Source organism: Choloepus didactylus, chromosome 5, assembly GCF_015220235.1.
Source record: "Choloepus didactylus isolate mChoDid1 chromosome 5, mChoDid1.pri, whole genome shotgun sequence".
NCBI classification, from domain to species: Eukaryota; Metazoa; Chordata; class Mammalia; order Pilosa; family Megalonychidae; genus Choloepus; species Choloepus didactylus.
The window spans coordinates 126,763,722-126,777,583 of NC_051311.1; the positions used below are offsets into that span (position 1 = coordinate 126,763,722).

The 13,862-nt window shown below is 35.7% G+C and overlaps 1 pseudogene; it reads left to right on the forward strand.

Moving 5' to 3' along the window:
• The first annotated feature begins 10,103 nt into the window (after nt 1-10,103).
• Nucleotides 10,104-13,018, forward strand: LOC119535432 (annotated as a pseudogene).
• Nucleotides 13,019-13,862: the final 844 nt, after the last annotated feature.

Consider the following 13,862-nt stretch of genomic DNA (forward strand, 5'->3'; position numbering starts at 1 on the left):
TGGTGGAAAGATGAATGCCAAAATTCTGTGATTAATTACTGTTGAAGAAATTAGGAAAAAAGGAGGAGTTCTTGGGATTATTAAAAACAGAGCAATTTGAATAAGTAGTTTTAGAGTCAACAGTGAATTTCTTAGTCAAATTCTCATGGGTCGCATTATTTTGAATTATAAGACTCCACCTTCGACCTGAAAAAAATGCCTGACTAGACAATATTGATTTGATAGAGAAGGTATCAGTTATTTCACTACATAAAAGTGGCTAGCATAAAGAAAGTCTCAGGATTGTGAAATTTACGTTTTCTTGCCTAACAAAGGTCATTTCAAAGTAACCTCCTGAAAAGGTAAGGACCTTACTGTGATTTGTAACTTTTCTAGAAGTGAACAAAAGTTAAATGTTAAGAATAGGGTGTTCTAGTTTGCTAATGCTGCCGGAATGCAAAACACCAGAGATAGACTGGCTTTTATAAAAGGGGCTTTATTTGGTCACACAGTTACAGTCTTAAGGCCATAAAGTGTCCAAGGTAACACATCAGCAATCGGGTACCTTCACTGGAGGATGGCCAATGGTGTCTGGGAAACCTCTGTTAGCTGGGAAGGCACGTGGCTGGCGTCTGCTCCAAAGTTCTGGTTTCAAATTGGCTTCTCCCAGGACGTTCCTCTCTAGGCTTCAGTTCCTCAAAAATGTCACTCTTAGTTGCACTTGGGGTATTTGTCCTCTCTTAGCTTCTCCGGAGTAAGAGTCTGCTTTCCATGGCCATCTTCAAAATGTCTCTCATCTGCAGCTCCTGTGCTTTCTTCAAAGTGTCCCTCTTGGCTGTAGCAAGCTTGCTCCTTCTGTCTGATCTTATGTAGTATGTCAGTAATTTAATTCAGACCCACCCAATGGGCGGGCCAACACCTCCATGGAAATTATTCAATCAGAGTCATCACCCACAGTTGGGTGGGGCGCATCTCCATGGAAACACTCAAAGAATTTCAGTCTAATTAACACTGATAGGTTTGCCCACACAAGATTACATCAAAGATAATGGCATTGGGGGGACATAATACATTCAAACTGGCACACAGGGATAAAGTAATTGATATGGAGGGTCCACCTGACCGATTATACCAATAGAGCTCAAGAACAACTTCTGGTCTGTTTCAGGCAACGTTCATCTACGACGGGCCTGCTGGGGATGTACGAGACCCAGCTGTAGGACCGTGTACCTGGCTGACATATCAGAGACAAAGCTAGGCTAAGAAGGAATTGCAACTTCTCTTCCTCACATTTCCAGGGAACCTTTTAAAGTAGACAGGATTAATGTTGCACGAATAGAAAAATAAATTCTTCAAATATATAAGGCTTCAACCGATAACTTGATTCTAATAGCTTGTTGTATACATAGCTTCCTCTGTCTGGAAGGGGAAAAGAATGTACATTACATCAGAAATTTCTCAGTGTTTTGATTAAACTGAAAGATGATTTTATAAAATTTGACTGCTAAGCTTAAAGTTGACATCATTCTCGAAATCATTGGCTCCTTTTAAATGTTATTTTTCATGTAAAGAAGATTTGCATTTGTATTTTCACACTCATCTTTAATAAAGCATACAAATGAGTTATTTTTCAATACTGGGAGTAGATTTAACCGTTTACCAAATAATTTGCTTTTTCCTGAGTCAATCTATGTGAATCCCACCTATATGCTAATTAAAACTTTATTTTAGCTTTAATAGAACTAAGCTATATCTAGAAGATATATGCACTAATAAATATTTCTTGCATGTAACAGTAAATGAATAATAGATTTAGAGTAAAAACTCTGGAAAAGTGTTAAAGCATGAGAACTACTATAATATTTTCTTCACATCTGTTTCTAACATATTACCTGTAAGCTGTAAAGGAATTAAATTGTGTACTTTACATATTCAAAACCAATTATATTTCCATCTGTCCTGCTACTTAATGAATGGAAATCTCACTACCATGTTTCAACTACTTTTCTAGCAACATAACTAAATATGATTTGCATATTTCCCTAATTCTGCTTACTTTCTGAAAATTCCAAATGAATGAATGAAGCATGTATATACATAAACTTATGAAGTCCTAGAAGCCTGGCATATTGAGAGAGACATGCAATTCCAATTCCAGTAAAGCAAACCATATACTTAAATAAATACGTATGTTTTATATTGCCCTCTCCGCTAATTGCTGAAAATATATACACATTTTTAGCAAATCAGGAATTAGTTTGGGGTCTTCCAAATCTGGCATTCTATATACTATATCAATTACTCATCTTTTGCTGAGATTAACCCTTTATAATAATAAGCTTTTATTTGTAGATTTGTAGGCTTAGGCTTCTTGAACTTTTATAGATTTTTAAGTACATTAAACAAAAAATTGGATTTATGGAGAATATTGCAAATTGTAAGAGACCCTATAAGTGCTCACTGTTTACATGCTCTTTTTTTTTCTTTGACAGAAAAGGATAAAAAGCAAATCCAGTCTTGTATATCTTCTCCTCAAAGAACTATATATAAAATTGAAAGGGCACCTCCCCATGCTGACTCACCACATTGCCAAATCAAACTCTGTCCTCCCTTCCAATCACTTGTTCATTCCTTCCTTCTTCCAATAATGCTCCCATTAAAAGTAGAGGTAATTGACTCTTGAAGACGATTGTATAACAATGTAGCTTAAAAGGGTGAACAGTGTGATTGTGAAAACCTTGTGGATTGCACTCCCTTTATCCAGTGTATGGATGGGTGAGCAGAAAAATGGGGACAAAAACTAAATGAAAAATAGGGTGGGATGGAGGAGATGATTTGGGTGTTCTTTTTTACTTTTATTTTTTATTTTTATTCTGATTCTTTCTGGTGTAAGGAAAATGTTCAAAAATAGATTGGGGTGATGAATGCATAACTATATGATGGTACTGTAAACAGTTGACTGTACACCATAGATGATTGTATGGTATGTGGAATATATCTCAACAAAACTGAATTTAATTAAAAAAAAAGTAGAGTTGAAATGTAGGTTTTCAGCTTGTGTCTACCATTTCAAAAACTATGACTCTCCTCATTAGAGAAGGAAGGAAAAATGAAAATTTACAAAAGGCACATCTAAGTCTGCTTAATCTAGTACTCCTACAATGGGAGGTCCTGAGAAAAGCAAGAAATTATTTCTAAATTTTGTATAGTTATAAATACTATGTGGTATAGAATAAGCATTAAAAAATAACATGGTGAGTTCATTCATTATCAATCAGATATTGAATTTGAACCTTGGTGAAATGACATAGGACACAGAGAGAAATGGAAGAAGGATATTTAGGCCAAATTTCATTCCAACCTATTTTTGAGTACAAAAATGTGGTTTTCAAAAATAGATGAAAGTTTCACATGAAGGCTTAGCAAGAGCCTAGGGAATATCAATCCAAATATATATCTTAAGTTAATTATTTTTGAAGTTATAAGGGATCAATAATATGTGCTTGTCCCCTTTCCTTTTCAAAGGAATAATAATGTTATTAGAAGGCCTGGTTTGGCTGTAAGTGAAACGTTGAACACTTGAAGCATAGTGTTGTGTTGGCTTTGGTCAATTTCCCATAATTCAGGAATATTAACTTCTTCCAACAGTTACCTACCCTTGGGAATTTTGATTCTTCTTTTTCAAATCCATTGTGACATGTATTGGTTTTCCTTTCATTAAAAGAAGGCAATAGAGACTCTTCAAATCAACTCAGAGCTGTAAAAAAAATGCCAGTAACAAAGCCACTTCCAAGTCTTCTTCAACCCCACTGCACACATGCAAGCTGAAGTGAAAACAAAACAAAACAACTCTTAAATCTTGTATTAATGACATGATTTTATTTCAACAGATCCCAGCTATTGCTTCTATTGCATCTTCAGTTTTCTTCCTAAATAACCTTTCTCATTTAAGCCATTTAGGATTTGTCTCTGTTATCATCACAGGCCACACACCCTGCAAATCACTACCTCTGCCCCTGATGCAAAGAATAGGGGTTTCTCAAAACACTGGAATTGCATGTCATCTGAAATATAGAGTCATCTTCAGAGAGGACCTGAGGCCTCCATCGTAACTTCTGCAATAGCGCTGTTGCTCTCCTGGCAAGCAGACAACTTCATCAGAGAAGTCAGCCAAGGAGAGTCTTTAAATGGAAGTTGTGCACACAAAGAGCAAATGCATTAAAAAGTTGCTGACGGGCATGAAATGCTTTGATCTGAAGATGGAAAACTCCAAAGCAGGAAACTTGGTAATTTCTCTGCAGAAAGGATTTGGGGCATTTTGAGTCTGATTGACTCTGTGGTTTCTCAGTACAGTAATTCCATGGGCTAAAATGAATGCAGAAATGGTATTTTGGGACCACAGCTGCAGAGGAAAGCATGGTGAATTTCAATGAAAATCTAATTGAATCTTGAAGTTCAGATCTTAAAATTGTTAGAGACATGAGAAAAGTAATATTGTTTCCTGAAATTTCACTGTTTTCATCTAAAAGGTAAAAAAGAAAATCTTACTTATTTATTTTCATTCTTAAGAGAAACGTTGACTGTCTTTTTCCAGGAGCCATGAGGTAGATGCTGTGAAGTCCCAAAATACACGAAGCAATTTTAAATCTTCTCCTTTACAATTTAAATGTTGCAAAGAGGCAAACTAATGAATAATCTGATAGATACAAAATTCAGAAACAGACAAGCACATACATGAGTAATAATTAATTACACTATTATCTTCACATAAAGGTTTTTTTTTTATAGTGGTCAGTCAATGCAAACCAATTTCACACAAAGCTTGTTTCATACAAAGCTTGATTATTGTTTGGTGTGATATGGTATTAGCCTTGAACACTATATGCATAAACAAAGAATAAAAAAGAGGACTACTCAAGCAGAACTCTATACATAAGTAGCGTTTTATACCAATAGTGATGGAGGAATATAACTGTGGCTAAATGGGATTAGATATGTGATCAGATCTCAGAAATTTTAAAACAAAAAATTACGTAGATATGCATTTTAAATAGAATGTTAGAGATTAGAACTAAACAGAATAATAAATAGAATAGCATCATGGTTAAGAATATGGGTTCCTAAATCTGAATGCCCTACAACTTATTAGATATATCAGGCACAAGATACTTCATTTTCTGCCTTAGTTTTCTCTGTTGTAAAATGGAGATTTTAATAGAATTTTTTCATAGGGTTATTATGAGATTAAAGTTAGTTAATATATGTAAAGTTCTTGGAATATTGTATAGCACCAGAAAACACTGAGTAAACGTTAGTTATTAGTAGCAGTGCAGGATGGTAAAAAGAACAATGAACCTTACGTCAAGCAGCTGTCTGTGGTTCTGCCGCTAGTTAAATTCCCCAGACCTCATCCTGGCAATCTGTAAAAGGAAAGGGTGTGGGCTAGACCGATCTCTAAAGTTCCTTCCAACTTTAAAAACATATTGCTTTAAAACATATTGTTGTAGGAGTGTGCACGTGCTACACTGTGAAAAGTTGTTAAGCAGGAGACTGAGAAAACACAAATGAAAGTTGAAAAAAATTGCTTGCAAGGACAGAAGATATGGGTTAAGAAAAGTCTTCTATTAGCGATATCACTTTAGGAGAGTGCTTTTAAAGGCACTTAATCACTTTCACAAAGATATACTTTATGGATTCTGCTCCCTCACCTTGTCTTTCTCCTCAATGAACTCCTATTAGGACCTCACTGCCCTATTCCACTAAAATGGCTCTTGTCAAAGTCACAACGATTTCTATATTGCTAAGGCCAATGGTTAGGTCTTTGATGTCCTTGTCTTCTGACTACCAGTAGCACATGACTCAGCTGTTTTCCCCTCTCTTATTCCACTCCCCAGCCATATTTTCTTTTAAAAAGGTAAACATATTCTTTCACTCTCCTGCTTAAAATCTTACAGTGGCTTCCCATGTCATTTATACCAAATACAAACTTTTTCCCTTGACTTTCAGGTGCTTCATGATCTAGCCACATCTGACCTTATTTTCTACCATTCCTTCCTCGTTCACTGCAATCCCTCCAGCCACATGGCCTTCTTTATGCTCCTTGAACACCCCAAGGTTATTTCTGTCCTAGACTGGTGGTCCCTTCCCTGGAGTCCTCTTTCCACACATCGTGGCTGGCTCCTTCTTGACATTCAGTCTCAGCTTAAATGTTTCCTCCTCAGAGAGACATCCCTGATTAAATAGTAACCCTTCTCTCAGTTATTATTCCAGTTTGCTAATGCTGCTAGAATGCAAAAATACCAAGAATGGATTGGCTTTTATAAAGGTGGTTTATTTGGTTACAAATTTAAAGTCCCAAGGTCATAAAAGTGTCCAAACTAAGGCATCAGAAAGAGGGTACCTTCACTGAAGAATGGTCAGTGGCATCCAGAATACCTCTGTCAGCTGGGAAGGCACTGTGGCTGGCATTTGTGCTTCTCCAGGGCAAACTCTGGGTTTCATCTCTCAGCTTAGCATCTCCAAACATCCTTCTGTCCACAACTCCCAGCATCTCCATGCATCTCTAAGCATCAGCAAGTGTCAGTGGCAGCTCTTGGCTTCTCTTCAAAATGTCTCTCTAGCTGCTCTGAGCTCCTTCTGTCTGTGAGTTCTTATAGGACTCCAGTGATTTAATTAAGATCCACTCTGAATGGGCAGGGTCCACATGTCCATGGAAATAATTTAATCAAACATCTTCACCCTAATTAACAGACTAATAAATCTGCCCTCACAAGATTGAATTAAAAACCATGCCTTTTTCTGGGGGACATAATATATTCTAACTGGCACAGTTATTCTATCTTGTTCTGTTTCATTTTCTCAACAAAACCTATTGCTATCTGAAATCATCTTATCTTTACTATGTTTCTCTCTCTCAATGAAGATAAGATTCATGAGAATAGGGGCCTTCTCTGGCTTAATCCCAAAATGAAAAATGTTCTCAATAAATATTTACGGAATGAAAGGTAAAGAACCCAGTCTCTTTTGCAAATGGACTCTGCCTTCCTACTTTTAGAGTTTTAAAAGTAAAAAAAACTTTAAATCTATTTTTAGTGTTTTAGTTTCTATTGTTAGTCCCAATTATTTGATATCTTATAATACATTATCCTGTATTATGAATTCTTTTCTGTATGTATGTCTTATTTTTCCAACTATAAGATAAGATCCTTGTGGGCTGAGACCATGTCAGATATTATGTGTCTTGCAGAATCTAAATGGGGCCTTACCCACAACATGTCACCAAATACCTGTCAAAATAATTATTTTAAAGGGAGACAAAAAGTTGAATCTTAATTTATAAAAACCTAAACTATCCAAGCTGATTATTTTAAAAAGGAGAAAAACTGCTTAAATGTTTTTAAAAAAGCATGTCCATCCAATGGATTACCTGTTTGAAACGGATACATTTTCCTAGGTAGTAAGAAAGGAGGTAGCAACGGGCTTCAGTTTTTTAAATAGGGAACCCAAATTGTTCTGTTTTTATTTAAAAATGTTTTGTTACTATGTTAAGAACAACTGATCTATAGTCTAAATGTCTAACAATGCAATCTAAGGAAAATCCAGTCTTGCTTGAATGTATTTTACTTTACATTTTGCATATCTTGTTATAACTTGTACTCATAAGCAAACCTTCTTCCATTGTCTGCCTTAAAATCAAAGCAAGCTTTCTAAATAACAAACATCATTTTGCCTCTTCTGGGCTTAACACTCTGCCTTGACTCCCCACCATTGGACTCCATGGTTCAAACTCCTTGGCATTTCAAATAAGGCTTTTCATGATTCAACCTCTATTTACGTCCCATTCTCACCTCTCATTCTCTCTCCTCTTCTGGGTGCCCCAGCCCCAACAAACACACACTCAGTGCCAGAGACAATAAAAACCATAGGTCTCCCAGTGAACCCACTATTACCCTTTCCAGACTGTTTCCTCTGACTGAAATAACCTGACGTCTACCATGCCCTTAGTCGCCTGATTGACTCCCATCCATCTGTTGGGGATCACCTCCTCCAGCAGGCCTTTCCTTCCTATCCATCCTCCCACCCAGACAGGGTTAGGCCCTTTCTAGACTCTCACAGTACTTTGTACTTACTCCCAAAGGGCATGTATCCTGCACTATTGAAATTTCCTATTCACCAGGCAGTCTCCTTGCAGTCAAAGACAGGGGCTTTCACCATTATATATCCAATACCTCATACATAATAGGTTCTTAAGAAATAGTTTTGAATAAATGAATGGATGAGATTTTTTAACTCTTAATGTGTGTTATTAAAATAATTTATTACCTTCAAATGAACTTACTTGAATACAAAAAACTCAGGAACAGTGTGCCTATTGATAGGAAATTTTACATAAAATATCAATAAATTGCTTATCTTTGGAGTAGGAATACACAGTCACAATCTTCGCTCAACGCGCTTTTCTTAGAAATGGCTAAAATAATTCCAATATAATCTTTAACAAATATTCTTGTAAACACATAGCAAACATGCCATGATTACCAAAACAATGCTAAGATACATCTCATTTAGCCAGATGGCCTCTAAGACTTACAAGACAATAAACAAAAAAATTCTGGTAAGGAGAAATACTGCCAAAAGTTCTCTTTATGTCTACTTCTGTGGAACAAATATTTAGGTAAACATTACTTAAGAAATCTTCAAATTAACTAGTACTGTTTTTTCTAAAGTATAAAATGCATGCTGTATTGTCTTCAAGGGCAAAATATTTGGGACTGGTTCATAAAAACTATAGCTAATGTGTTTACTGTCAATTGTATTTTAAAATATTTTTAAGAATAAATGCCTTTGAAGGTAGAAATAATTGCTTTATTTTGAATGCAATTACTTCAGGGGAGATCATATACAGATGTCCTGATTTTTGAGTAACACCAATTAAGCTCTTTTTGTGGTTGTGATAGTGTGGTACAACAAAAATAGAACATTTTCCATTATTCTACAAGCATTTGAACTTGTAAGCTTAGTATAGGACTATACTTCTTTTTTAACATAAACAATTCAATTTTGTATGTTGCCCACAATTAGAAAATGAAATTTAAAATGATACAATATACAGTAGAATTGGAAATCATGAAATATCTAGGAATAAATCTAACAAAATATGTGTAAGATCTCTAAACAGAATATTTAAAACATACTGATACAAATTAAAAGCCTCAGTACATATTCTTGGTGGAAGATTCAATAGTGTAAAGATGTCAATTATCCCCAAACTGATCTACATATTCAATGCAATCTTAATGAAAATCCAAGGATTATTTGTGTGTGTGTGTGAGTATGTGTGTAAACTGACAAACTGATTTTATATGGAAATGTCAAGAAAAACTAGGGCAATTTTGAAGAAGCACAAAGCTAGAAGTTTTACACTATCAGATATTAAAACATATTAATAATCTGAAATTATTAAAACAGTGTGATATTGATACAAATATGGACAAATAGACCAATAGAACACCAGAGAGTCTGTTTATCCAGAGCAGACTCACCTATATACTATTGACTGCCATTTTTAAAAGGTGCTACTGCAGTACCATGGATAAAGAAGTCTTTTTAAAAACGATGTTAGATCAAGTGGCTATTCATAATGAGAAAAATACATCTTAACCCTGCCTCACACCATATACAAAATCAATTCTAGATGTATCCTTGATCTATACTCTTAAAAGTGACTCTAGCGACTGGTGCCACCGCAGGAAGCCGCTGGGCACCGGAGATACCGCTGCAGCCTGGACACGAGAGGAGGCAGCGCATCGTGAGGCGGCGGAGCTCGGCTTGACAGCGCGCGTAGGAACAGTTTGGATGGGGCTGGGGGAAGGTGCAGTATCCGCCCCCTACTGCTTCTCCTTTGCCCACAAAGCCTGCGCCCCAGGCCACTTGTGGCCTCCGGCCTCACCGAGGAACAGCCTGACGCGTTCTCCCGGATTGAATGGTGAGAAAAGGAGAGACTCCCTTGTGAAGAGAGCAGAATGAGCAGAGGGGTCTATGACTGAAGTTGAGTCACTTGAGAAAGATCTCCCTGAATGTGGAAGAGATTTGGGCAGATGAAAATACAATCAGGACAATGCAACATGGCAGCAGCAATGGAAACAGAACAGCTGGATGTTGAAATCTTTGAAACTGCAGAGTGTGAGAATACTGAATCACCAGATCAGCCTAAATTGAAGCCATTTTATGTTGAGCGATATTCCTAGAATCGGCTTAAAAAAGTACTTGCTGATTCCAGAAAATATCATGGCTACATGATGGCCAAGGCACCACATGATTTTACGTTTGTGAAGAGGAATGATCCAGATGGGCCTCATTTGGACAGGATCTATTATCTTGCCACGTCTGGTGAGAACAGAGAAAATACACTGTTTGATTCTGAAATTCCCCAAGCCATCAACAGAGCAGCAGACTTAATGGTCTCTTGGAAGCCTCTTTTGGATCTTTTTCAGTTAACACTGGACTATGGAATGTATTCTCAAGAACAACAACTATTAAGAGAAAGAAAACACATTGGAACAGTTGGAATTGCTTCTTACGATTATCACTAGGGAGTGGAAACATTTCTGTTTCAAGCTGGTAGTAGAATTTATCATGTAAAAGATGGAGGGTCACAAGGATTTACTCAACCACCATTATGGCCCAATTTAGTGGCAATTAGTTGTCCAAATATACCAATAGATCCAAAATTATGCCTTGCTGATCCAGACTGGACTGCTTTTATACACAGCAGTGATACTTGGATATCTAACCTCGTAACCAGAAAAGAAAGGAGGCTCACCTATGTGCACAATGGTAATGCTTAATTCTTCAAAGCTACTTCCCTGAAAAATATTGTTAAAATTCATTTTGCTTTTGCTTGCATTTTGAAATTGAAGCAAGCTATGAATTTTAAATTTAAATCTTTAAAATTAAAAAAAAATAGAGAAAAGAACAGTGAATAAGTGGTGTGGACCACCTGTGTATGCTACTTGGTATTAATGTTCATTTTCAAATAGCACAACAGTAACACGTCTGAAATGATTGCTCATTAAGCCTAATAAAAGACTGCCAGAAAGAATATTCCCAAAACTGTTCTCATTAAAATAAAATTGTAAAAAAAAAAAAAAAAAACTGACTCTAGTCATATGAATTTTTTTTACAGTGTCACCCCAAATAAAATGAGTCCATTGAAATATGTCTAAATTCCAAAATGCAAATTATTTCTTTAAAGCTTAAAATTCAATCCATGAGACATCTACTTCTGGGAAGATGGAGTAGACATACTTTTCCTTATTCCTCCTGCTAAGTACAACTAAAAATGCTAGAGTTAAATATAAAACAAATATAAGAAGACTTTGAAAGAAGGAGAGAAGGCAGATCTGCTAGGGATTTGAAGACCCAAGGAATGACAGGGTAGTGAGTTCCCTGGGTTTTCTTTATGCCTCAAATATCCCATACTCGAGTTGTAGGACTATAATAAAAGATCTAACATTCATAACATCAAAGTACCAGAAAGCAAAAAGATAGACGGTGGAGCTGAAAAAGTACATGAAGAGAGAATGACCAGAAATATTTCAAATTTGGCAAGACATAAATTTACAGTTTCAAGAAGCTGAGCAAAACTCAAACAGAAGATACTTACAAAAAGCCCACACTAAGACACATCTGAGTCAAATTTCTGAAAATGAAAGAAAATAACTTTAAATGAAGAAAGAATGACAAAAAGAGAGACAAGACTCAAATTATCATTTCAGGAATGAAGCAGGAGTAAAATACAGGACTTGCAGACATCAAAAGATAGTTAAGAAAATACCATGAACAACTCTGTACACATAAATTCAGCAATTTTAATGAAATGGATCTCTTGCTCAAAAAATGCAAATTACCACAATCCACCCAAGATGAAACAGATAATTTGAATAGGCATATAACTATTAAGGATATTAAATTAATAATTAAAAAAGAAAAAGGAAATCTCAGGACCCAGATGACTTTACTGGATAATCCCAAAAATATTTAAAGAATAATTAACACCAATTCACCACAATCTATTTCAAAAAACGGAAGAGGAGGGAACACTTCCCAATTCATTTTATGAAGCTAGTATTACCCTGATACCAAAACCAGATAGTACAAAAGAAAACTATTACGGACCAATATCCCTCATGAGTATACACATAAAGATCCTTAACAAAATATTGGTGTCTTAGTTTCCAGACTGCTATGATGAATATGGTATGATGAATACCACACAGTGGGTTGTCTTACCAACAGTAATATATTGGTTCTCTATTTCAGAGGCTAGAAGGCTTGCTTTCTCCTGGGGTTGGTAACTTTCTGTCTGGCCAACAATCCTTGGGTTCCTTGGAGTTACCGTCATATGATGATGCCCTCTCCTTTTTATTCTGGGTTCCCACTGACTTCCAGATTCTGGCTCCTCCTCATGGCTTTCTCTTTATAAGACCTCTGGTAATAGGATTAAGACGCAACCTTATTCGGTTGGCCACAGCTTACCTAAAAATAACATCTTCAAAAGGTCCTATTTACAATGGGTTTGCACTTACAGGAAAGGGATTAAGATTAAGAACTTTTTTTTTTCTGGAGTACATAACTTAGTCTACCACAATTAGGGAATTGGATTCACAGTATTTAAAAGGAATTATAGACTATGACCAAGTGGGGCTAATTCCAGATATGCACATCTGGTCCAATATTTGAAAATCAGTTGATGGTAGGCATTTCCTCTTGGGCTTCGTGGTTGCTGGAGCTCAATCCTGGGACAATGTGTGTATTCCCTGTATTGTCATTCCAGTTCTGCTCTGGATCTACAAAGAATTCCTGGAGTCATATATATATACCCCCTCTGATTTCCCCTTTTGTTAGTCGTATATGACCTAAAAAAGCTGTACAAGAATCCAACGATAAAAGTAAAGGAAAAGTAGACTATAAGGGTGCAGACATAAATGGATTACCGACAAAAGAACCAACAGAAACCTCTGATAAAAAGAAGGACTAACAAATTTTCTCAAAGGATTTCATTGTTTTAAAAATGGACTTGATAATTATAATTGTCTTCCTTGTAATTGTTTCTCAGCTTTTTCTCTCAGACCAGAATTCAGGATAGATAATTTAGATATTTACCTGATGCTAATCAGAAAATAACATGGCATTTATTTTTCAAATGTATTTAGTTATATTTAATGACCTCATTCCTGCCTTTTTCATTGAAGTAGCTTTCATTTCCATTATTGCAGTTTTCATAATATGAATAAATGGAAGGTTTGTGCCAGTAGACACCTTTACTACTAAATCAGTACTTAGAGATCCTTGGGCCTCTTACATTCATTCACATGAATATGACTGCTGTTTGCTCTTCTTTGGACTCTTCTGATTCGAATGGAATACATTTTTACTGTGAAACAGTGAAATGAAGGATAGAATTTTGGGAGATAACAATGAAGAAAAAATTATTTTCCAACACAATGGAGCAGTTTATCTATGAGAGTAGTAATTACTGTTTCTAACTCTGAGAAAGATAGAAGAGCCAGGGAATATAGAAGAAACTTCTTTGAATAAAACATCTTTTACATAAATTTCCAATGTATATTATAAAATTCTACTCTGTTGCATTCCTTCTATTCTCATAAACATATTAAATAATCATTTAAAAAATCAGTTGATATAATCCACCATATTAACAAGCTAAAGAAGAAAAATCACATGATCATATCAAACAATGCAAAAAAAAAGCATTTGATAGAACTCAATATCTATTCACAATAAAACTCCCAGAAAAATAGGGATTGAATAGAATGTCCTCAGATGAAAAAGAACATCTACAAATAACCCACAGTTAACAT